The sequence below is a fragment of the Artibeus jamaicensis genome, unplaced genomic scaffold, assembly GCF_021234435.1.
Source record: "Artibeus jamaicensis isolate MK-2021 breed Jamaican fruit bat unplaced genomic scaffold, CSHL_Jam_final scaffold_474, whole genome shotgun sequence".
In the NCBI taxonomy this organism is placed as follows: Eukaryota; Metazoa; Chordata; class Mammalia; order Chiroptera; family Phyllostomidae; genus Artibeus; species Artibeus jamaicensis.
This window is the reverse complement of record NW_026522046.1, coordinates 36,369,635-36,391,381: the sequence shown is the minus strand read 5'-3', so window position 1 is coordinate 36,391,381 and position 21,747 is coordinate 36,369,635. Positions and strand designations below refer to the sequence as shown.

Genomic DNA, 21,747 nt, shown 5'->3' with positions numbered 1-21,747 from the left:
AACCATAAATGAATTCGCAGGTATGGATCAATAGTCATCAGTTGCTTGCAACTTTATTCTAAGTAAAAAGACACTGCAGAATGTCTTTCCAAATTGACCTCAGAAGGATGGATGTGGATTTGATCATCTTGAACTCTGATTAGTAGAATTGCAAAAATACATAAAAATACATTTCAGTTCTCCCGTATGGAATTGTATTTCAAAAGGTTTGTCAAACGTATTTGTACACTGGGAAAATGTACTATGTTGATGAGGCTACTCCAAGAATAAGGAAAGAGCATGTACGTTGCCTCCAGGTTTTTTATTTGAATGGTGGGAAAACTTGTATTTCTAAAAGCTTAAAATATACCACCTAGTAAAAAATGACTAATTTCACATCAATATAATGCATTATTTTCCTATGGCTGTTGTAACAAATGACTACAAACTGGGAAGCTTAAAACAACAATTTTTTCCCCCCTGACAGTTCTGGCTTTCACAGTCTGAAATGAGACTCAAAGGACTAAACTCAAGCTGTCAGCAACAGAAGGCTGTGCTCCCTCCGGAGGCTCTAGGGGGAAACCTGTGCCTTGTCTTTTCAGCCATGGAGCTGCCCTTCTCGGCTCCTAGCTCCTTCCTCCATCTTCAGATTGAGCCATAGAGCATCTTCTCCTGACTCTGCTTCCTTCTGCTTTCCTTTCATGCCTCCTTCCCTTCTGTTTGTAGTCCAATTGCCCTCTGCCTCCTTTTTCTATAAATAACTGTGTTGACATTTAGGACCTGCTTGAGGATAACTTCTTCATCTCAATATTTTTAACTTAATCACATGTGACAGCCCCCTATCCATGTAATATAAAACTCATAGATTCCAGAATGGGGACCTAAATTATTATTTTTTAATAGAGGGACACTATTTAGCTCATGAGGAATATGAAAGTATTATTGGGAAGAATGTTAATCTTTTCAACATCCAAGTAAAATAGTTAATTCGATTGGCATAAGACCAAGATTTTGAATGAAAGCTTTTTGCTGTTTAAATTGATAGCAAACAAAAGCAAAAACAAAAACTTGCATCTTTTAAACACATCAGAACAGCCAATCAACATACATTAGTGTAATCATGTGCCTTCTCTTTTCTGGTGTAATTTTATTTTAAGGTTTATTATTTTTATAATTTTCTTCTCTTTCAATACATGAAAAGACAACCACAGCAACAATTTTGTTTCTCAAATTTGTTATTTTATCACTAGTACATGGCTAAACTCTTAGAAAATGAGGGTTTACCAGTATATTCATAAACATTTACCCTGTTTGACCATCTTTTGGGGTACTCGAATTGTTCATACATCTGAAATAGATTCCAGATTATCAAGAATTAGAGCATCAAGCAACCAGGAACAAAAGATTGGAAATTAGTCTTGAACAGGATGTTTATAAGTGAATGTTGTAGTAGTCAGCTCTGGCTGCTATAATAGAGTTGCATGGACAAGGTGGTGTAAATAACAAACATTTGTTTCTCACAGTTCTGGAGGCTGGAAGTCTGAGACCTGGGGGCCAACCATGGACAGTCTTGGTGAAGGCCTTCTTCCTGGTTTACAGATGACCGTCTTGCTGTGCTCCCTTGTGCAGAGGGAGTGAGCTCTGTTCATAGCAGCACAATTTACAATAGCCAAGAGTTGGAAGCAACCAAGGTGCCCATTAGTAAATGAATGGATCAAAAAATTGTGGTACATACACACAATGGAATTCTATGCAGCAGAGAGAAAGAAGGAGCTCCTACCCTTTGCAACAACATGGATGGAACTGGAAAGCATTATGCTGAGTGAAATAGGCCAGGGGTTGAAAGACAAATACCATATGGTCTCACCTTTAACAGGAAGCTAAACAACAAAACAAACAAGCAAGCAGAATAAAAACAAAGGTACCGAAATAGAGAACCAGGGGGCAGTGACCAGAGGGGAGAGGGAAGGGAATTTAAGGGGGAAAAAGGGGAGGGATTTGGAGAAGCAAATATGAAGGACACAGGGATGAGAACTGGGGGGGGGGGGGAAATGGGAGGGAGGTGGGGAGCACGGGGTGGGGGGGCTGGGATGGGAGAAACAGGCAAAAAACTGTACTTGAAAAATAACTAAATAAAATTATTGAGAAAAAAAACTTTCTATCAAGGCACTGACCTCACAAAAGGGTCTCTACACTAATTGCCTCACCAGGCCCCACTGCTGTGTATCATCACATTGGGGATTCAGACTTCAACATGGGAGTTTTGGAGGGACCCAGGCATCTAATCCCTAGTAAGTGGCAAGAAATTACCTTCTAAATGTCACTGATTCCAGAAAGTATATTTTACCACAAATCATTTAGGGTATGTTGCTAACATAAAAAATATTTGAGATCCAACTTCTAATTTTTTGATGCTAACATTCAATTTGTATCATTTCTTGAATAACAAGAGTAGACTGAATTTTTCAATTTTTTGTAAGAAACTAGTAAGTCAAAAATTAATGGCAGAATTAAGAACTACATTCTTAATGTCATGATAATTAAATGTTAAAATTTGTTTTCCATCATAGGGAATAATACATTTAATAGTTTTTAAATGAAGAAATGGAAATGGCACATTGTAGTTCATCACAAAAATGTAATGCTACTCAAGTGATAAAAGCTTAATAAATGTATTTCTGAGTGTATTATTTAAAAATTTGTAAAAATTGCTCTTCTCTCCATAATAAGAAGGATTTGATTTAGTTAGTACTACTGGTGGGTTTTTCTAATGTTATTAGATTTGTCAAGTTGAGTAATTATAGAATATAACTGAGCAAGTAATTATTATATTATGATTTCCAATTGAATCTGTTAATTTAACAAGGGGGTAAATGTGTAGTTCTTAACAATTACTTTAAAATAGGTAATAACAATGGAACTCTTCATAATACTGTATAAATACCCAGCCAGCCCTTGTCAATTAATTTCATCAGCACAGTGGAATTTAGATGACCTTCAAAAATATCCTGCAGATTTATGTAGTCATGTTGTAAATAAGAAGCTTAATCAAGTTGTAATATAAAGGAAAGTGACTTTCCTTTTATAGAATTTCACTTGATTGAAAAGAGGTAAATAGATAATATTAAATGTGCAGAGGAGCATTAGGACTCCTTATTTATATAGGGCATGTATTCTGTTTAATTCATTTTGGGGACAAAGCTTATGAATAGTGCATATGCAAACGAACCATAGAATTTATTTTCATGATAGGTGATTTCAAAGTCTTCTAGTTCCCTAGTAAAAGTGGCATGCATGTACATGTATGTGTGCGTGGACAGGGTCCAGCAGAGGTAACGCCTGCTTGAATGTGGTCAGTAGGGTAATAATACGGGTATAATAATGTATAGTTTTAATTTGAACATTTCACCTAAATGTCATATGGTGTGCTTGAGTATGATATTGTTACATGATAGATTTACGTTACATGGTTGTTACATGGTTATGATTTTGGTTATTGTTACATGGTTATGATTTTGTAATAAAAGAGTTTGTAATAAAAAGTGCTGTTATTTGTGCTGGACTCTGTGTTTGTATACATACACATTCACAGTTACATATGGGTAATGTTAATGTATACATATATATAATCTTCAAAATTTAAATAAACTCACCAGTTGTTGATTTACACATTTTTCATGAGGAGATTTTGTAAAACAAGTTTAAAGACAGGAAGCCTAGACATTATAGTATGGAATCTCTGTACCATGTTCTTCTCTAATATACAAACCGTGTTCAGCTATGAGGGCTAGAGACCTTCATCAAGAATAGAGAAGTGTAATAAAGTTAAATTTCCAGTTGTTTTAGGATTAACCATCTGATGAAAAACTTTCTGTGATATTCACACATGAAGGTTGAAAAAATATCTGGTTGAATTATTACAATTACAGCAATGACTTTGTCATCTTATCACAAAAAATAACTCAAGATCTTGCACATCGAATAGACTCCTAAAGAACTGGTGCATAGCACATAAAATTGACTAAGTCTCTGCATTAGTTCATGGAGTTTTATTACTTCAAGTTAACCTTTTCACTGAGACTAACTAAAGGTTTTGGTTTGACAAAATAAACAAGGAATTTTATTGGTGGTATAGGAGCAGAAATACTAAAAAAATTCTAGTCTTCTGAGTTGACTCTGTTAAGAGGACAGGCATATTATGATCTGAGAAGAAAGAGTAAAACAAATCAGTTGTATTTTTTAAAAATATTTTATTTATTTATCTTTAGAGGGGAAGGGAAGGAGAGAGGGAGAGAAGTATCAATGTATGGTTGCCTTTCATGCGTCCCCTGCTGGGAAGTGGCCTGCCGGGAACCGGTCTGCAACTCCAGTATGTGCCCTGACTGGGAATCGAACCGTGATTGTCTGGTTCGCAAGCCCGCGCTCAATCCACTGATCAGTTGTATTTTTGATGTCCGTCTTTCACCCTGGAGACTCATGTCCCAGATAAGGGTGAAGAAAAAGAAAAAATACAATAAACAATTGATTTAAGTTTTTATCTAAAAAGACTGTATGCTAAGACAAAGAGTTATAAACTAGAGTTAAATAGCTCAGTACAGACCTATTGCCCTGTATAGAATCACCCAAGTGATTCGGAAACCTTCAACTATTAAATTGGAATAATGGGGCTCTAGAGTAATAAATAGATACCCCAGAAAATACCAGGGGAAGGAAAACTCTCTTCCTTACCAGGGAAAAATATGTTCTTCTATAATCAAGCATGGAAAGGGAGATTGAAAATTGTAATAATTTGAATTGTTTCTCTAACATTATTTCCAATGTCTGGAAGTTAGAAGGGACAAGGAGATGAAGCCATGTACAGATGTGGCTTGATTTGTATTTTGGGTATCTGTGAGTCAAGGTGTTCTTTGGATAAGGAAATTTTGTTGAGCTACTGGCTAGACTAGAGACAAACAATTGTTAATAACCCAAAATTCTGTAAAATTATTTACGTTAGCTTAATTGTTGGCCAGTGCACCCGGAGCTAAAATAACTGCCTAGAGTTTGGCCAAATGTGTTGACCCTTGAGCCCTGTCCTTATCAGGGATGCCCTGGTGACATCCTCCAACACTGGGGCATAGAGAGGACCTGAGGAGAGGAGAGGTACTTCTGTCCTGCATATGGGGCAGGCCAGAAGGTCCAGACTTGGATCCACCCTCTATCAAGGTTTCTTCATGGCTGTGATGAAATTGTGAGATGCTGTTTACACGAGGGAAGTTCTAAGTATCTGTGCAGGTTAGAGTCACAGGTCCAGAGCCTTCTAGAACCTCTTCTTCCAGGAGAGCACAGTTTGTGATAAGCAATTGTGGCTCTAATGGCACATGGCATGGAGACACTCTTGCAGCATAAGTGTATGGACAAAAAGCAGTTATCACAGTGAGCTAAAGACTCCAAATGATATGAGAGGGGATTGTTAAAGCTTCTACCCTGAAGGGTTCTTGGTGGATACTAATGGCAGTGTCTGTTGTATTGCAATTTGGTCATATTCCGGAGACGTGTTGAAAGGGACTGGTTGCCTTAAGTAAAATTTTTAAACAAAGAATCTATGTTGCATCCAGAGACCTGAAAAACCCGACAATATATTGAAGTAATTTTAAAATTGCAGTACTGAGAATATCAATAGCTATTACTTGACAGTATCAGATACAAAGCAGCTCTTGTTTTTATAAATAATTTTCAGGGGTTTAACTGATGTGGCAAGCCCTTAAATTATGGGAGCAGGTAACTGTTCTCCTCTTTTTGTTTGCTTTGTGATTATATGTCCTGGATGATTGTGCCAAGGGAGTATCCTTGCCAATGTAATGTGGAGAAGGTTGGATGCTATTATGATACTGTTGGCAAATATTGCGTGTGCTCTCAAGGTACTTAGGTACTCAAGTAGTTAGGTAACATTATGTTGTGTTTTATGGAGGCGACGGCAAATTACAGCTGAGAGTCTTGAAATAGGCACCAGATAAAATATATTAGTCAAATCTACAATAGGAAACTGATTATTCTGATTGGACAGTGTTAATAATTTCAATATGGACTATGGAGCCCAGATGAATGAAACAGCAGGATTAAGGTCATGGTGATTTGTTAGGAGATGGTGTTCATTCTTTCCAGTTTTAAGAACAGGTAAAATCGTGCTGTTAAATGAAAAATCAGTGGGGAATAATCATTTCTTCTCTAAATAGCTTCAATATAATGGATTTTAATACTGGAAGGTCCTGTTTTAGTTTACATTGGCCATATTAGCTAATTGGAGTGATAGGAGGTAGGATATCCATGGGGCCCCATTTGGTCAAGGTAATTTGTAAGTGCCTAAGGCTTAATTTAATTTGATTTTATTACACACGGTGTCAGAGCATCCATGCTCACTATGGGGGGATTTAAGCAACCCCGTAGTTTCCGTGGTTAAGGTAAAACCTGTGTTCCATGTTTTATATTTAAGAGCCGCCTTAACATTACAGGGGGAACATTGTTCAAATTTAGTGTGATTTCAAGATGTAACTGGAAATGGACTCAATATTAAGGACATGGAGGTTTGCTGATCTGTCAGCAGATATTAAAATTAATTTCAGAGCTTTGGTGTAGAGGTGCAAAATCCATTCAGCTCCCTTTTGTTTTTCGTCGTTTGAATTCTTTTAACGTTATGAAGTTGCAGTTGGGTCAGACTTAGGACCCCCGGTTTCAGTGATTTTTTTTTCATTCCCACCTTGCCTCCTGCCAGCCAGTCTTTAGTCTTTTCATCTTTTCTCTCTCTCTCTCTCTCTGGTTAGTTAATATGCTTTTGCATGGAGGTTCTTTATCCTGCTTATACTTCTAAGACATCCTCCAAAGAACCTCAAGGCAGTATCGTCATGTTGAGTGGCCTTACCCATGATAATGTTTGCTTTACAAGGTTTAAATATCTGAGTTTTAAGTGTTGTGCCCTAAGATTGCCATGGGTGTGTTTTCCTACAACCCTGAGGATGACAGTCTTTGTCTTGACAGAGGCATAAGAAGCTTCAGCAGCAGCAAAAGCATGTGTGGGGTCCCATTGGACCATGTGCCTTTAGGAGTGTGGACCTCCATGACTCAAATCTTTAAACAATGATGCTGCTCAGGTAGCGACTGAATAGTGTCAGAATGTGCCACCACAAAATATGCTGCTTTGTTTGGCACATGGAACAGAAGGCAAGCAAGACCCAGAAGACTCAGATAAATCTTTTTACCTCCCCTTTAACTGCTTAAAAGACTTTAGAAAGGGGGCCAGTACCAGGAAGGGAGTTACTACCAGAGATGACTCTTTCTTCGGGGAGACTTACTTGCCCTGCAGGGTGAACAGGTAATTACCAAACACCTCACATTCCTGTGACCTGTCCTCCTTCCCTTTGACACCCGGACCCTGTCCCTTTCTTTATATCAGGAGAGGCTATAAACCTCATTTGCTTGGCTGTCTTTGAGTCTCATATTCCTGTGAATTCAAAGAAAATGTTTTAATCATTATCAAAAATTTGATCTTCTTTTCAGCCCTCAGCTCTTTAGAAAAGTTCATCTTTATTCTATTTTTCCACTACCCTTGGTCCCCTTATATCCCTCTCCCACCAGCTTTTATTCCCAAGCAGAAAGGGCTACAAAGAGATAACATGCTCTTCTACACATAGCGGCATATTTTTATTTTTTGCTGGACATTTTTCTGCAATCAGTTCTCCAATCATGTATATCACAGTGTTGAGGTTTTCAAAGTCAGTGACTTCCTCACTTGGTATTCCTGCACCTTTGAGGGTGTTTACCATAGTATCAACCTTGGCATAAACCTTGACTGCTGAATTTTCCTCTCAGAGTTCTGCCTTGAACTGGGTGATCCTGGAGTGCCTGCTAGATCCTTTCTGGAATGACATAATAAAGAAGTAGAAACTCTACCAACACCCTCTAGCAGACATCCAAGTCCTTTCCTTTCCTGTACTCACCACTGCAGATGTAAAGTGGCAATTTATGATACGGACACGTGGGCTTGCTAATAATCTTAAATCTTTCTCTGGGCAGAGATAATAATGATCTCCTGAACCGTTAGTTTTGGTAATGTGATTTGGGTACATTATCCCTGAGTCACATTTCTAAAGTACTGAATAAATTGTTACAGGCATGATTGAGCAAATTAAACACGTTGGTCACCTGGGATCGGACACTCACTGTATTTCATAATGTCGGAGAACACCCACCGCCAGGAGGGTGACAGGAGTGACATCCTGAAGCATCGGGTCACACCAGGTCTAGTCAATGGTGAGTTGGGGAAGTTTACAGGCAAAGCTGCTGTTTTTGTGAAATTGGCACTTTTTAAAAGGATGGTGAAAAAGAGAGTGGTCATTCCTTTTCTCTGATTTTAAAATTAATTCTCAACATTAATAATTTTTCATAATTATTATGCAATATTTTAATCCATGTTTAGGAAGCAAAACCCTTAGCTGAGTATCTTATTTATTCAAATAATTTCCTTTATGGAATATAAGCTGAATTTGTTCAAACTTACCTGACTGGTCACACAGGAGAACTCAATAAACAGTTCTAGTTGAATACTGTTGGGTTGCTTGGGGCCAGCTGAGCACTCTTAGAATCATAGGAAATACATCTCAGGAAGAAAATAAAAATTAATTGACCAAACTTTCTATTTTTCCTATAATAAAACTATTTTAATAATATAGACCTTTTCTAAAACATTGTATATGAGGGTCAGAACTGGGTTTGCCTTCTAATACTAGTTGAATCTTGTACTCAGTCCTCTGTACATCCAGGTTTCTGCTTTATTGGTTTGTTATGAGAAAATGAGTTTCTTTAACTGTATTCTGAGAATGTGCATGTACATGAGAATACATTTGCATATATGTGTTTAAAATTTCACTTTCTTCTTTGTCTCTATATATTTAGGTATTCTTTCTTGTTACTATTTATTTTATAGTAGAGTATGTGGTCCTAGAAAACAGTTTTGGCAACATATGTTTGTGAACTGTTTTATTTCAAATAAAATACACTTCTGTGATTACGATAGTTATAGAAAATGAACTGTCCTTCTTGAACTAAAAATGAAAACACTTTTAATAAAATGAAATAATATGTTACCGCTCCCTCATAAGTCTTACTTGGAAACTTCTCTGGGTGCGAAGGTGTTCGGGAGAGATGAGAAAATTCTCCACAGCAGATGTTCTTGGTGATCATATGATTTGACTTTCACTCTATTTGTGTATATCAGTGGTTTCTTTTTTTTTAAATTTTTTATTTTTTTAAATATTAAATTTTATTTAGTTACTTTTCAAGTACATTTTTTTTTATCTATTTCTCCCATCCCACCCCACCCCCCCGCCCGGTCTCCCCCCTCCCTCCCATTCCCCCCCCCCCCCGCCAGTCCTCATCTCTGTGTCTTTCATACTTGTTCCTCAAAATCCCTCCCCCTTTTTCCCCTTAAGTTCCCTTCCCTCTCCTCTCTGGTCGCTGCCCACTTGTTCTCTATTTCAGTGTCTTTGTTTTTATTCTGTTTGCTTGTTTGTTTTATTCTTTAGCTTCCTGTCAAAGGTGAGATCATATGGTATTTGTCCTTCAATGCCTGGCCTATTTCACTCAGCATAATGCTTTCCAGTGGTTTCTTAATAAAAGAGACGCTTGCCACTTTTCTGGCCGTGAGAGCCAGCTCCATGTGCCTGAGGGCAAGTCCTTCACAACAAGGAAGGGGCGTTTGTGAACACACAGACCATCCTCCTCTCCTCTCAGGAGGACGGGAAACCAGCAGTCCCCAGAGTCTCCTGACAGCCTCAGGTCAGACTGAGTCCCAGCAGCCGCTGGGGGACGGGCTTCCTAATGTTCCTTGCAGGCTTTCCTTTCCTTCTCTAACTCACTTTCCACTGTCCCCCCCATCAGTTCTTTCTAGAATCAAACCCAAAGTAATCCAGTCAGAGGAGATCTTACCCAGGATATTCTCACAATAGTCTGACTGAAAAGTCTTAAAATAGAAAGATGTCTATATACTGACTCTTGAGATTTGAAGGGAAAACGACTGATTGGACTCTTGTTCCTTACAAAAGTTATGAGTCAAGGACAAAATAAAATAATAGCAGTTAGAGATGGAGTCCAGAATACATCATCATTATTGATGTGAGTGATATTGCAGGGTATAGGCTATACCTGAGTGCAAGAAAACTTTCTAATGTCCAAACCCAGTATCGCACTAATTATTCACCCAGTCTCAGGTGCAGCTTAGCAAACACAAGCAACTCCCCTTCCCGTCCTGTCCTCAGCTGACTCCATCGCCTCTGCCACTCTCAGGGGTAGGAACTCTTTAAGACTCAGTGAAAGCAGGTACTATCTCATGACAGATGAAAAGAAGCTGACTTGGACATGCCTAGTTTCTTCTCTCTAAAGCGACCAGTGAGTGTTCAGTTCACTCCTTCCCTTTGTGGGCAGAAGTGATTAGAAAGGATGAGAGAGATCCATATATTTTAGTGGAGCTTCTGCTGCGTGGAAGAAAACAAAAAATCAGGAGTGGAATGGAATCATTCCTCCGCCCTCCGAGACTGACCTGTCTGGTTCCATGCTGGCACTTGTGCAACCACACAGATGTAGGCCGAAGGAAAAGGGAAAACTATTGTCTAGCTTTTGATTTCTCTCAGAGTGACTGTTTTGGACATGCGTTAGTCCAGGCAACATGGAGGTTTCTTACTGCACCTTTTATGTTGTGTGGCTTCTTTTGTTTCTTCTGTAAAATTACGTACAAAAAGACCTGGTGACATGTTTTCTCATAAGGCAAATGCAAAACAAACTGCAATGAAAAATTTTGTTAAATTTTCCCTCTAAATTTCACCCATTTAAGAACACTCACAAAAAAGGGAAATTTTGCCTTTATTAACAAATAATATTAGAGTTTAACGAAATGAATTTTTGTATTGCTTTTGAAAGAGTAAAACCTTGTCTTGTATTGAAAGGTGCAAAATCTGTTTAAACTGAAAAAGGAAGAAACAAAACAAAACAGAAGAAAACAAACAAAAAAATCCAGTCCTAGTGTTAATGAATCTGGAAAACAGGGGCCAGGGGCAAAGCTGACAGAAAATATTGTTTCTTCCTGGTTATATAACAGTTGTAATGTCATAATGACCTTGTCTTTGAATGATCGGTACTTTCTAACCAGTGATACATTGTGACCTGCTTTTCTGCTCCTAGCTGGTGGGGATACCCAATTTTTAACCTGCCTTCACCTCCTGAGCACCCAACCCTTAAATTTTCACTTTTCCTAATCCTGTCCCCCAAACAGCAACCAACCCAGAACTCTCTTTCACTTTCCTTAGATTCCCTTCAGATATTTTAAGTGAGGACCCAAACCTTACGTAAGATGCTTCCCTCCTCCACACGGAGCAGCAGTTTTTCTCCCTTCCTCTAGGATGCCCTCCCGTGGTGCAATGTGTCAATAAAACTCTTTTGCCTGCTGGTTTTTGGCTCATTAAATGTTTAGACTTCATTATTTACAATGTTGAACTCATTGCATAAGAGGATGAGGCCCTGGGGGTTTGTTTCGTTTTAAATGTGACAGAATGTGAGCTGAATGGGACAGTCACGCTGTTGGTGGTGGCCTCTACACTTCAGAGTCTACTAATGCAAACCACTCCCAATGCTTTGCTTTATAAAATTTCAATGAGCAAATAGCTGGCATTGGTTGTTTGCTAAAAGTTGCTCGTATGTTTCTGTTTTTCATTACTCTATTTTGTTGATTTTTAATTAATTTTGTTTTGCAAAAACAGCACATGAGATCAGATGTTCATTTTTACCACATTAGATTTTCTATATTGGTTCTTATAAATAACAGGTGAATCCTATATTTCTAATAGAAATTAAATTTGTGGTAAAAATCACATTAAAACATAATCAGAAACACATGAAAAGTGCAAATATAGACCAGTTATTATTTAGTATAATCTCATTTCATTATAAAGCAAAAATGCATATTTGTGTATATGGGAGACTGTTGAGGAAAAAATTCTCTGTTAACTTTATGGTTTTGTCATCAATGCATTTTTTTGATATATTATTATGGTTTTATCCACTTTTGTACGAAAGAGAATTGATGACATACAAGTTATCTCAAAAATCCCACCTGAAACCCCGCCCCTGACCACGCCCACCTTTCTGTATCCGGTCTTCATCTCCGCGTCTCCATGCATACGTGCACCTGCATGTACTTTCATGTCTTTTCCTTGCTGTGAATATGAACGTATACAAGTAGACTCCTGGGTTACAACATAATCACAACACTACCATATGTGCCTAAATTAAAAATAAACATGAAGAACTTGATTAGCATTCATTGAATCTGTTTTGGGAACCAGATCACTTGATCGATGGTACTTGGAAACCCACTTAATTGCTATACGACATTGTGTGACTTAATCACTTTGTTCCTTGATGTCCTCACGTGAAGATAAGGATGATAGTAACTGATTTATACAATTATTGTGAAGAGCAAACTCACTCAGGCAAAAATCACCAAAGGACTGTATATTTTATGCTTTCAACACACGTGTCACAGGTAATGACCGAAATTCTGTGGCAGCGCAAGTCTGTCTGTGTGTGTGCATGCACACAGGTGGTATAAGACAATTTACATAATTCAGGGTCCATTACAGAAGGTTTCCAAATATGTTGATAAGTAAACAGCCTACCTATTTTTTGCAAAACTAGAGATGACCCCACATAAAATGTTTTGTTTTCTTAGCATTGACTGGAAATGTTCAGCTTTCAGCAGAAAGCGAACGTTCTGCTCTGCATGGAAAATAGAGAAGATGAAGAGCCCTTTGTGGACATGGGGCAGCGTAATGCATCTCCTCGCGGCTCAGAAAGTAAGTTATAGTTTACTGAGAAGCTTTAAAAAAACTTCGTTTATTCTGCCAAAGCTAAACCAATTTGAGTCATTAACAAATTGTTTTACAAAAACTTTCACTTTTCCAGAATTATTAAAACAGGATTTTAGGTGACTAGCTATTATTTTTTTTATACTTCAGAACTCCAAAGAATTAAGTGCTTCAGTAGGTTGGAAGTGCTGTGAGTGTAAAGCCGGGAGTGAAGAATAAGAAGCATTAAGTGGTGGGTTTCGAAGGCTGGCTTCCCAAGAGCCTCTGTGCCTGAACTTGGTCATTCCGAGAGCGTAGTCTTCAGTTATGAGAACGTACCATTCGGAATATTGCTGTACTTTCCCGGACCATTTCCTTCATTTGTTATTTCACAGCACTTAGGATTTACCATCTCCTTTACATTGTACAAGAGGCAATGTCAGCTTTATTGATTTCTTCGACAAAACACATTGTTTCAAAAGAGAACACAGGTGTGCAGCAGCTATAAGGGATATAATTGACTAGAACATTTCACGATTTCTTAAATTTCTGTGGATTATAAATTTTCTAGAGAGCTGGAAGGGGCAGGAGGTTATAAGGGGATTAATGTTAGAAAAGAAAAAAATGAAAAAAAATTTCTAAATTACTTATCTAAAAAACCTACTTTTCCCAAACTACACTTTAGAGAACAGAGCACGTTTAATATAGATTCTAAAGAGAAATTTAAAAAAATTAGATTTGATATCTCTTTATTCAGTGTTACCTTCTGTTTCCGTAGAGATAACTTTTGTTTGTCTAGTTTTGTTTAAACCCTAGGTAAGAAAAGAATACATTGTTTTAAAATTAATCAGGAAACAGATTTCTCTTGCTATTTTAACTGAGAAATGACAAGTGAGATATAAACTTGAAGGACCAGTGAAGACCTAGATTACAAAAGCTAAAACAGTACTTGTCTTTAAAATGAGGAACGAAAGACAAAAATCCCTTTAAGGTAGTTCTCTCTCTCTCTCTCTCCTTTTCTGGCTTTCATTTGCCCTCCTTTTCTTTTACTTTTTCTTCCTTCCCAAAATATTTTCGTATAATACTAAATTCCACTTCTCTTCAGACCATTGCTATAAAACCCATGTGTTACTGGAGGAAAGAAAGAAAGAATATATTTTTTATAGTCAGACAAAGACCTGAAGTAACTTACATGGGGGTGTATGTTCTCCAGTGGCAATGATTTCTTGATTTTAAAACTTATTTTTTAAGCATCAGTAAAGTAAGGCTAATCTTTCCTTATTAGATGAAATCATAGGTCAATCTTAGGGTTTATTTAGTAAAGGGTTAATTTTAGCTGTTTTTTAAAAAAAGGAATCCCTTGCTATAAATAACATTTTTCACTGTTTCTGTTAATAAAGGGTTTATAAACCTTTGGATCTATGTGCAATACATATTTTCAGAATCTCAACTTTAAAATATACAAAATATGTTATGTTTTCAAAACCCTGCTTATTAAGTCACTTTATGTGTAATAACTTTGAAACCCGATGTGTAAACTCAGTCTACTGCAACAAAAAATCATCACTGATTTTTGCAAGATAATTCGCAAGTGTTACCATGTTCAATGTTTTTCACCAGTTACCATTTTCAAAGGGGTGTGTAAATCTTTCTGAGCTGTACAGGTTCCTCTGGGACAAAGTGATCGGTATTGGTTTAGAAAAAATCTTGTTGAAAGTAACATCCTTATACTTTATATTTGCATGCACTCTTTCCCAACACCTCTATTTTGCCATAACATTTTGAAAAAGGTAATCTATTTTTTTTAATTGGAGTTATGAATTAACACCATTCATTAGTATAATCCATCTTTATTTTTCCTGTCAGTGTACCTCACCTGCTGGGTACCCCACAACATGTTAAATAATAAATCTCACCCAGTAGGTTTGTTTACCTAATTTTACTACCGTGAGCTGAAGGGTCATCTTTGGTCCCATTAAGATTGCTTTGCCCTATGAGTTTGCAGAACAAAATACAAGCTCATCTATACATGTCTTTAGCTGGAATCATTGAGTTAAATAACACTTTAACTGTGCCATGTTAGAAAATTGTAAAAGTAAAGAAGATCCTCAATAATATTTTGTAAATAGTTATTACATACCAATGCTTCTAAAGAACAGTGGAAACACATATTTTACCATTACCACTATTTTTTTATGCTTTAAACTTGGATTTTAACATAAGCATGTTAAAGATAGAAACTCAACACATGTGGTTAATTAAAATGTCCCATAAGAGAAAAAGAAAGAAATGACCAAATACAAGAAGACCCCTATGGAACCAACCCTGATGTCTGTGTGCAAAGCATGAAGTATCTCTAATTATTACATGTTTATTGATATATTGTATATAAAACATAAATATATATTTATATAGGAATATCAAACTATTATATGTACACAGATTTATATTTATTAGATATAATCAAATCCAAAATTTAGCTATTGAAAACACATTTACACTTTAGAATATGCATTTACATGATTTTAGTGAGACAGTAGAAAAACAGTGATGCTTCATGAGTTATTCTGCACCTATAACTAGGTTGCCCTGACTGGGAATTGAACCGGTACCCCTCTGGTTCATAGACCAGCACTCAATCCACTGAGCCACAACAGCTGGGGAGAAATCCATTGCTTTTGAAAAACTTTATGATTACATAAGGCAAAAGCCAGGTGCACATAGCCCAGTGGGGTCCGACCTGTCCTGGCTCCCTCCCACTTTATTTTCCAGTAGTTCCTCCCCACTCCTCTGTCCACCTACAGTAACTCCATTCACCAAATGTTACAGAAACAATGGCTCCCACTGGCTCCCCTTTGTGGTGCCTGTGGGACATCTACACCAGTCAGAATGCTCCAACTTGTTTCTAGATTCCAATGCTCACAGAGGGCTGATTAATAACCTTTCTCTGAGCCTTTAGCTCCACTTCTTAGGCCTGATCTTACCAATGTGTATAATCTTTTACCTGCAATCTCTTACTGGAAGTATGTGTAAGCTACCTCCAGCAATTGCTTATTGGTAACATTCAGGGTGGTTCTGCTTCTTTGATGCATAAAATATTAGGCAATAAAACTGTGCACTATTGGAAAGTCTTTACTTATGCTAACCACATAGATGGCAGAGTCTGCTCTTGAAACAGAAAATCCAAAGGAAGCTGTAGGGAGCACAGCAGTAGAGCTGCTCCTTTTATGCCAAGCAATACTAGAATTAAAAAAAATTATCCGATGTCCTGGATTTTTGACATCAATCATAATTCACAGCAAGAATTACCAAATAATGACCATAATAATGTAATAAGGGAAGCCTTCGCATGAAGAGGCAATGCCAAGTCCCACTGAGGTTTGTCACCAATTAGTATGCATTGAATGTTCTCTCTCTAATTGCTATGATGTTGGATGCCCACAGCAAGGCAAAGTATGTTTGTAAAGCTGTAAATAATTGGCTTTGTAGGACAAAAAGCAATAGAGCCCATAGGTGTGTCTGCATAAAATTCTGAAAAATCATAATAAAGAACGTATTTTAAAAATTAAGAATGATTGCAAGGAAGTTTTCTTTGCCTCCTTTCTATATGGATTATTATTTCTTAAAGGGATTATAGATGCAAGGGAACAGATTTGCTACAAGTCTCCGGTTCATTCTGACAACCTGAAAATCTCTTTTCTGTGCAACGGGCTTTGATTAAAAGGAGATTAAAACTACCATGAGGCATTTTGGATGGGCTGTGTATGATAGGTGAAGTTCGCTTATTTCAGAGCAATAATAAAAGTAGCTATTTGGTCTCTAAGGACTGAGACCTAGATTTCAGTGTCCCAGATTTGTATTGCAGATTTGTGGGACTGACATTACCTAGGAGCTAGTTATAAATGGAAAAGTTTGGCCCCACTGCAGACCCGCCCGTGGTGGTGGGGTCTCATCACCTGTGTTTTCACAACACCTTTAGGTGATATTGACCCTGAAGCACTTTTTAACGAGAAGAGACATGGATGAATTTTGAGTTATTTATAGAACATGCTTGTATCTCTGTTCCAGTGTGCATAATGTCAGAGAGTAGCTGCCTTTTTTGTTGTTTTTGCCCACGTAATGTTGCTTGTTGAGGTAACAAAGCAGGGCACTGTCATCTGCTCTGAATTTGTCACGACGACACTAGAGAGCAGATATGTTCCTGTCTTTTAAACTCCAGTGTACCTGGTTCAGTTTGTGAGTAAGGAAAACGTATTTGTTAATGTGAGAAGAAAGAACCATTTTGGCTGTTTGGTATGAATCTCCTCTCCATCCTATCTTTAATATGACTTTTTCCAATCTGGAGGAGGAGGGAGGTGAGGAAGACATATAGCATACTCAGAGTCCATGGAAGGCATGAAGGGGAAGGCATGAAGAAATTGCTCTTAGATATCATGTCTCTGTTACAACTATAAAAGTACTTGATTAGCATATTAGAATTGGAATTGATAAGTATTTTAAATGTTAAAGGGAATATAGTGAACTTTCAATAAATGTTGAATTTTAGAATGTCATTGTGCACTCTTTCTCCTAGTGAACTTTGTTTAGGATGAAGTTCTGTTTGTCCTCAGAAGCCAAAATGTTGTATTATATGTTCATTGCAGGAAGGTTTACATACCCTCGCCCAAATGCCTGGAACCTGTGAATGTTAGCTCATGAGGCAAGGTTTAATTTTCTATACTTAAACTGCTTTTGGGCAAGTGGATTGCAAACTTCAGATTTGTTCTTTTGCAAACTTTTTATCTGCTTGTCTCCGATAAGTGCAGTTAATCCAATATTGATTCTATTCCTGAAGAGATATGCATAACCAACACTTCATTCAAATTAAAACTTAATCTGCACTCATAGAACATTGTTTTCTTACTTATCTAGTTACCTTTGTTCTCTGGATTTCAAACACACGCCAAACGTGTCCGACAGCTGTGTGTTGTGTTAGCATGGAGGCCACCGGGCACGTGTGGTGTTGAACATTTGTAATGTGGCCGGTCTGGAGGCAGATGTGTTTATACACAAAAATACATGCTAAATTTCAAAGACATTACCAAAAAGGAATGCAAAACACCTTATTAAAAATTCACATGGATTGTGTATTTAAATTAGAAAATTTAAAATTACATTTGTGGCCTATATTATGTTTTGTTTGGACAGTGCTTTCTTAAAAGATAAAATTCACCCCATCTTTCAGTCCCAGTAATAGCTTTTAAACTATTATCTTCAGCATGCCACATCACATGTATAATTGTCCCTCCACCATTACACAGCATTAAAAAAAAACACCAATGAATCACATTGTCAAAACTGCAAATGACTTTAACTAATTAAGTGAAAGTAAACTTCATAGAGATCCAGGTTATTTGGGCTTGTTACTGACATTGTCATCTCAACATTTTATTTTTTTAGTTTTAGTTTTAAAATAATTGTTGTTGTTCAACTGCAGTTCACACTGGCCAGAATGGCCGTCATAAGTGAGTCCACAAGCACTTGCTGGAGCGGCCGTGGAGAAAAGGGAACCCTCGTGCACTGCTGGCGGGATTGCAGACTGGTGAGTCCGTTTTATTCATTATTTAAAATGTCACCTCCTCATTCATGCAACTCTGCTTAGAATTTCTATCATACTGCAACCCTGTTTTTTCCTACTTCTAAACCCCTACACTAACATATTTTTCCTATACCATTAAATAGCAACTGAAATGACATGCTTTGCTTATGTACTTGTTTATTAGCTTACGTCTCCCTGATAAACCTGCTTCAGGAATCCCTGATGTCTGTCTTGCTTTACCTGCAACTCTTAGAATAATAATACCTGGCAGGTAGGAGATGCTCACTGAACAAACATTTTTCCAATGAACACATAAATTGTAAAATTTCTGCTTAAATTGAAAGTATTGAATATTTATGTTACATGACATTTGGCAAAGGTCTTTTAAGATACAGGCATATTAAATTTATTATTTCATAGACCTTATTTTGAAAGTTTTCGTGGTTGCTACATAGCACTAGCAGAGTTTTTTGTCATCTCTTAATTGTATTCTTACTTGATCCTCTGGAACTAATTCTGCTCCAGGGCAGAGCATTTGTTTCTTCTCTTCTTACTGAAAAATTAAACAATGGAGATTGAGCAAATGAAGTATTTTTCAAAGCAATCAATGCCACAAAGCTCTTTAAAGAATTATATTGAGTTTATTTATACATTATGCGGCAGTAGACATGGTCCATTTAGAACTTCTTTTAAAAGACTGTCAGGGCAGCTAAGCAAAAATTACACAAAAGTTTTTCACTGTGAAGCGGATGGTATTTTAAAGATAAAAATCATACTGTATCTAAATAATTAAATTGGTGACAATAATTTACATAGTTTGTAGAAAATATTAAAAAGTACACCACTCACTGTCTGTTAGTAAGTTACTATGTTATAGTGGGAGTCTATGGTGATATCAAATTACTCTTTCTGTGGTGTTGTAGGTTTGTGGACTTCAATAACAAACTAGCTCTGCTATTAGAAAAATATTCCCATGTTTTACAAGTCTTAAGTAAGAACAGCATTTTTTATTTGGTTCTACATGTTGATATAAAATATTTTAGTTTTTTTTAATTTCAAAGGTCTGTAATTAGTTTCAAAAAGATGGTAATAACACTAAATTTTCACCACGCCGAACAACAGAATGAAATTGGTTTCACAAAGGCACACCTGGTTTCCAGTATCACAGCACTCGTATCTAAGTGTAATTATATCTGATTTTATTTTGACAAAAAAATGAGATTTGTAAAAATGATAGTCTAGTGCCATGGCTAATAAACAACTACTCACCACGTTAATGAGAGAACACACGGCCTTAATCATGATTCGGAATCAAAATACTAGCTTATCATGTGATATACTCAAATAATATTTACTCAAATCTAATGCATTAACCTAGTAATCAATCAATTAAAAATATGTAATGTTTTTATCTATATGGTCTGCAAGTCCTCACATTTTCTCTTTCATTTTAGAGTTTCCTTTACCCTTCTGAACACGTCATTTTTCATAAGAATATTAGAATAATTTTGTTTATCCTTGTGGGTACTTTTTCACTATACACAGTATCCACGTGCTGTCCATATCTAACCAAAGTAATTGGATGTGGCTCCCTCTCCCTCTTCCACTGCGGCTGCCTCCTTCTTCTGCTGCTCCTGGTGCTGCTCTGAGCTACTTCAGTGCTGACCCGGTACCTCTTCTGTGAAAGCTGCGGCCAAGTCGCCGTGGCCGCCGCAAAGCCCGAGGAAGGAGTCAAGACTGAGAACAAGGATCATACTCGTGTGAAGGTGGCGGGGGCAGGACGGTTCTGTGGTGCAGTTTAAGACTGAGAGGCACACACCGCTTAGTAAACTAATGAAAGCCTATTATGAATGACAGCTGGAAATGGAGGATGAAGATACAATTGATGTGTTCCAACAGCAGACAGGAGGTGTCTACTGAACAGGGAACCTGCTGTTTTCCTCCAGAACTCTGTTCCTTCAGACTGAGAAGACATTTTCAATCAGAAAACTGCAATTTGGTTCCACCACCTCCTGGCTATTGCAGTATAGTTTATTCTTTCACTTCTCTTTCCCCAGTCCTTTATTGTACGTAAAGTAACTGATGTATGAGCACAAGCATTTACACTTAAAAAAACCCCTAAATTATCAATGGTATGTTTTGATTGACATCATATGGAGAAGGGGTGGGGAAAGTACTGGTTCTGTGAAGATACCCCCTTTCTCCTTTAGTGGCACGCTCATTCAGCTCTTATCTTTGTACTCCAGTAAGTTATTTTGCTCTTGCTCTTTAACAACAATAACAACAACAAAAACAATAAAAAACAAAAAACAACATAAAACTGCTTGCGTATCTTGTTTGATTAGAGAATTTTAATGTTTTTCATTTGTCATTGTAAAACCAAGGACAATTTTATAACTTTTTTGTACATAGCTGTTACATGTAGGGCAATCTGTCTTTAAGTAGGGATAAATTAAAAGACATGAATCCTAGGTAGTTTGCCCTTCAAGTTAAGCATATTCTTTAAATAAACTTCTTGTTTTTAAAAAAGTAATTTGATGAACCATCAATAAAAAGCTTAAAATTCCTAGGTGTGTATAATCCTAACCCAAACACTAACCCCAATCCAAACTCTCAACCCCGACCTTATCTATCATAATTGTCAATAGCATAAACAGAGAATTACCTTCGTTGTTTCCTTCTCATTTGCTCCTTTTTTGTAAAACAAAGCAAAACAAAACCCACTTTTTTGGTGGTGGAAGAGAACTAGAACTTCGCTATTTTCAGTTTTCATGTTGTTGCTGAGATTTACTTCTGGTTGTTTCTTCCTGGGATCACTCACTGCGCCCCCCTCCTCCGAGGTCATCCCGACCAGTGTCAATAATCTTCCACACCATTGTTCAGGAGTTTCTTTTAAAGGCTCTAATCTTACTGGGAGAAATTTAAATATATTACTCTACAAGTACAGAATGTGTGGCAGAAATTATTCACAGGTATTGAATAGTGTAAGAGGAAGACAAATGTTCTCAAAGTATGAAATTCCAAAACGCAAATTTTATTTTTTTCTTTGAAGAAATGTAGAATAGAAAATATTTAATAAGAAAATGCATATTCAAAAAAAAGTTTAAGATTTACATTATGATAAATGATAAAATTCAAATATCCTTCTCCTGAGAGTTCAACGTTTGTATTCTTTTCTCTTGAACAAAACACAAATTTTAAAGTCTCAGTAATACAAGGCTGTAATGTGAGTCGTGCCTGATTATATTAACTGCAGAATGATGGTTCATCCAAAAGGAGTGGATCGTTATCCACTCTGAGTGGATGAGAGGAGGTAAAATG

General features: G+C 37.0%; 1 pseudogene; it reads left to right on the top strand.

Moving 5' to 3' along the window:
• The first annotated feature begins 12,745 nt into the window (after positions 1–12,745).
• On the top strand, positions 12,746–20,346 carry LOC128626261 (small ubiquitin-related modifier 2-like; annotated as a pseudogene).
• The last annotated feature ends 1,401 nt before the right edge of the window (positions 20,347–21,747 follow it).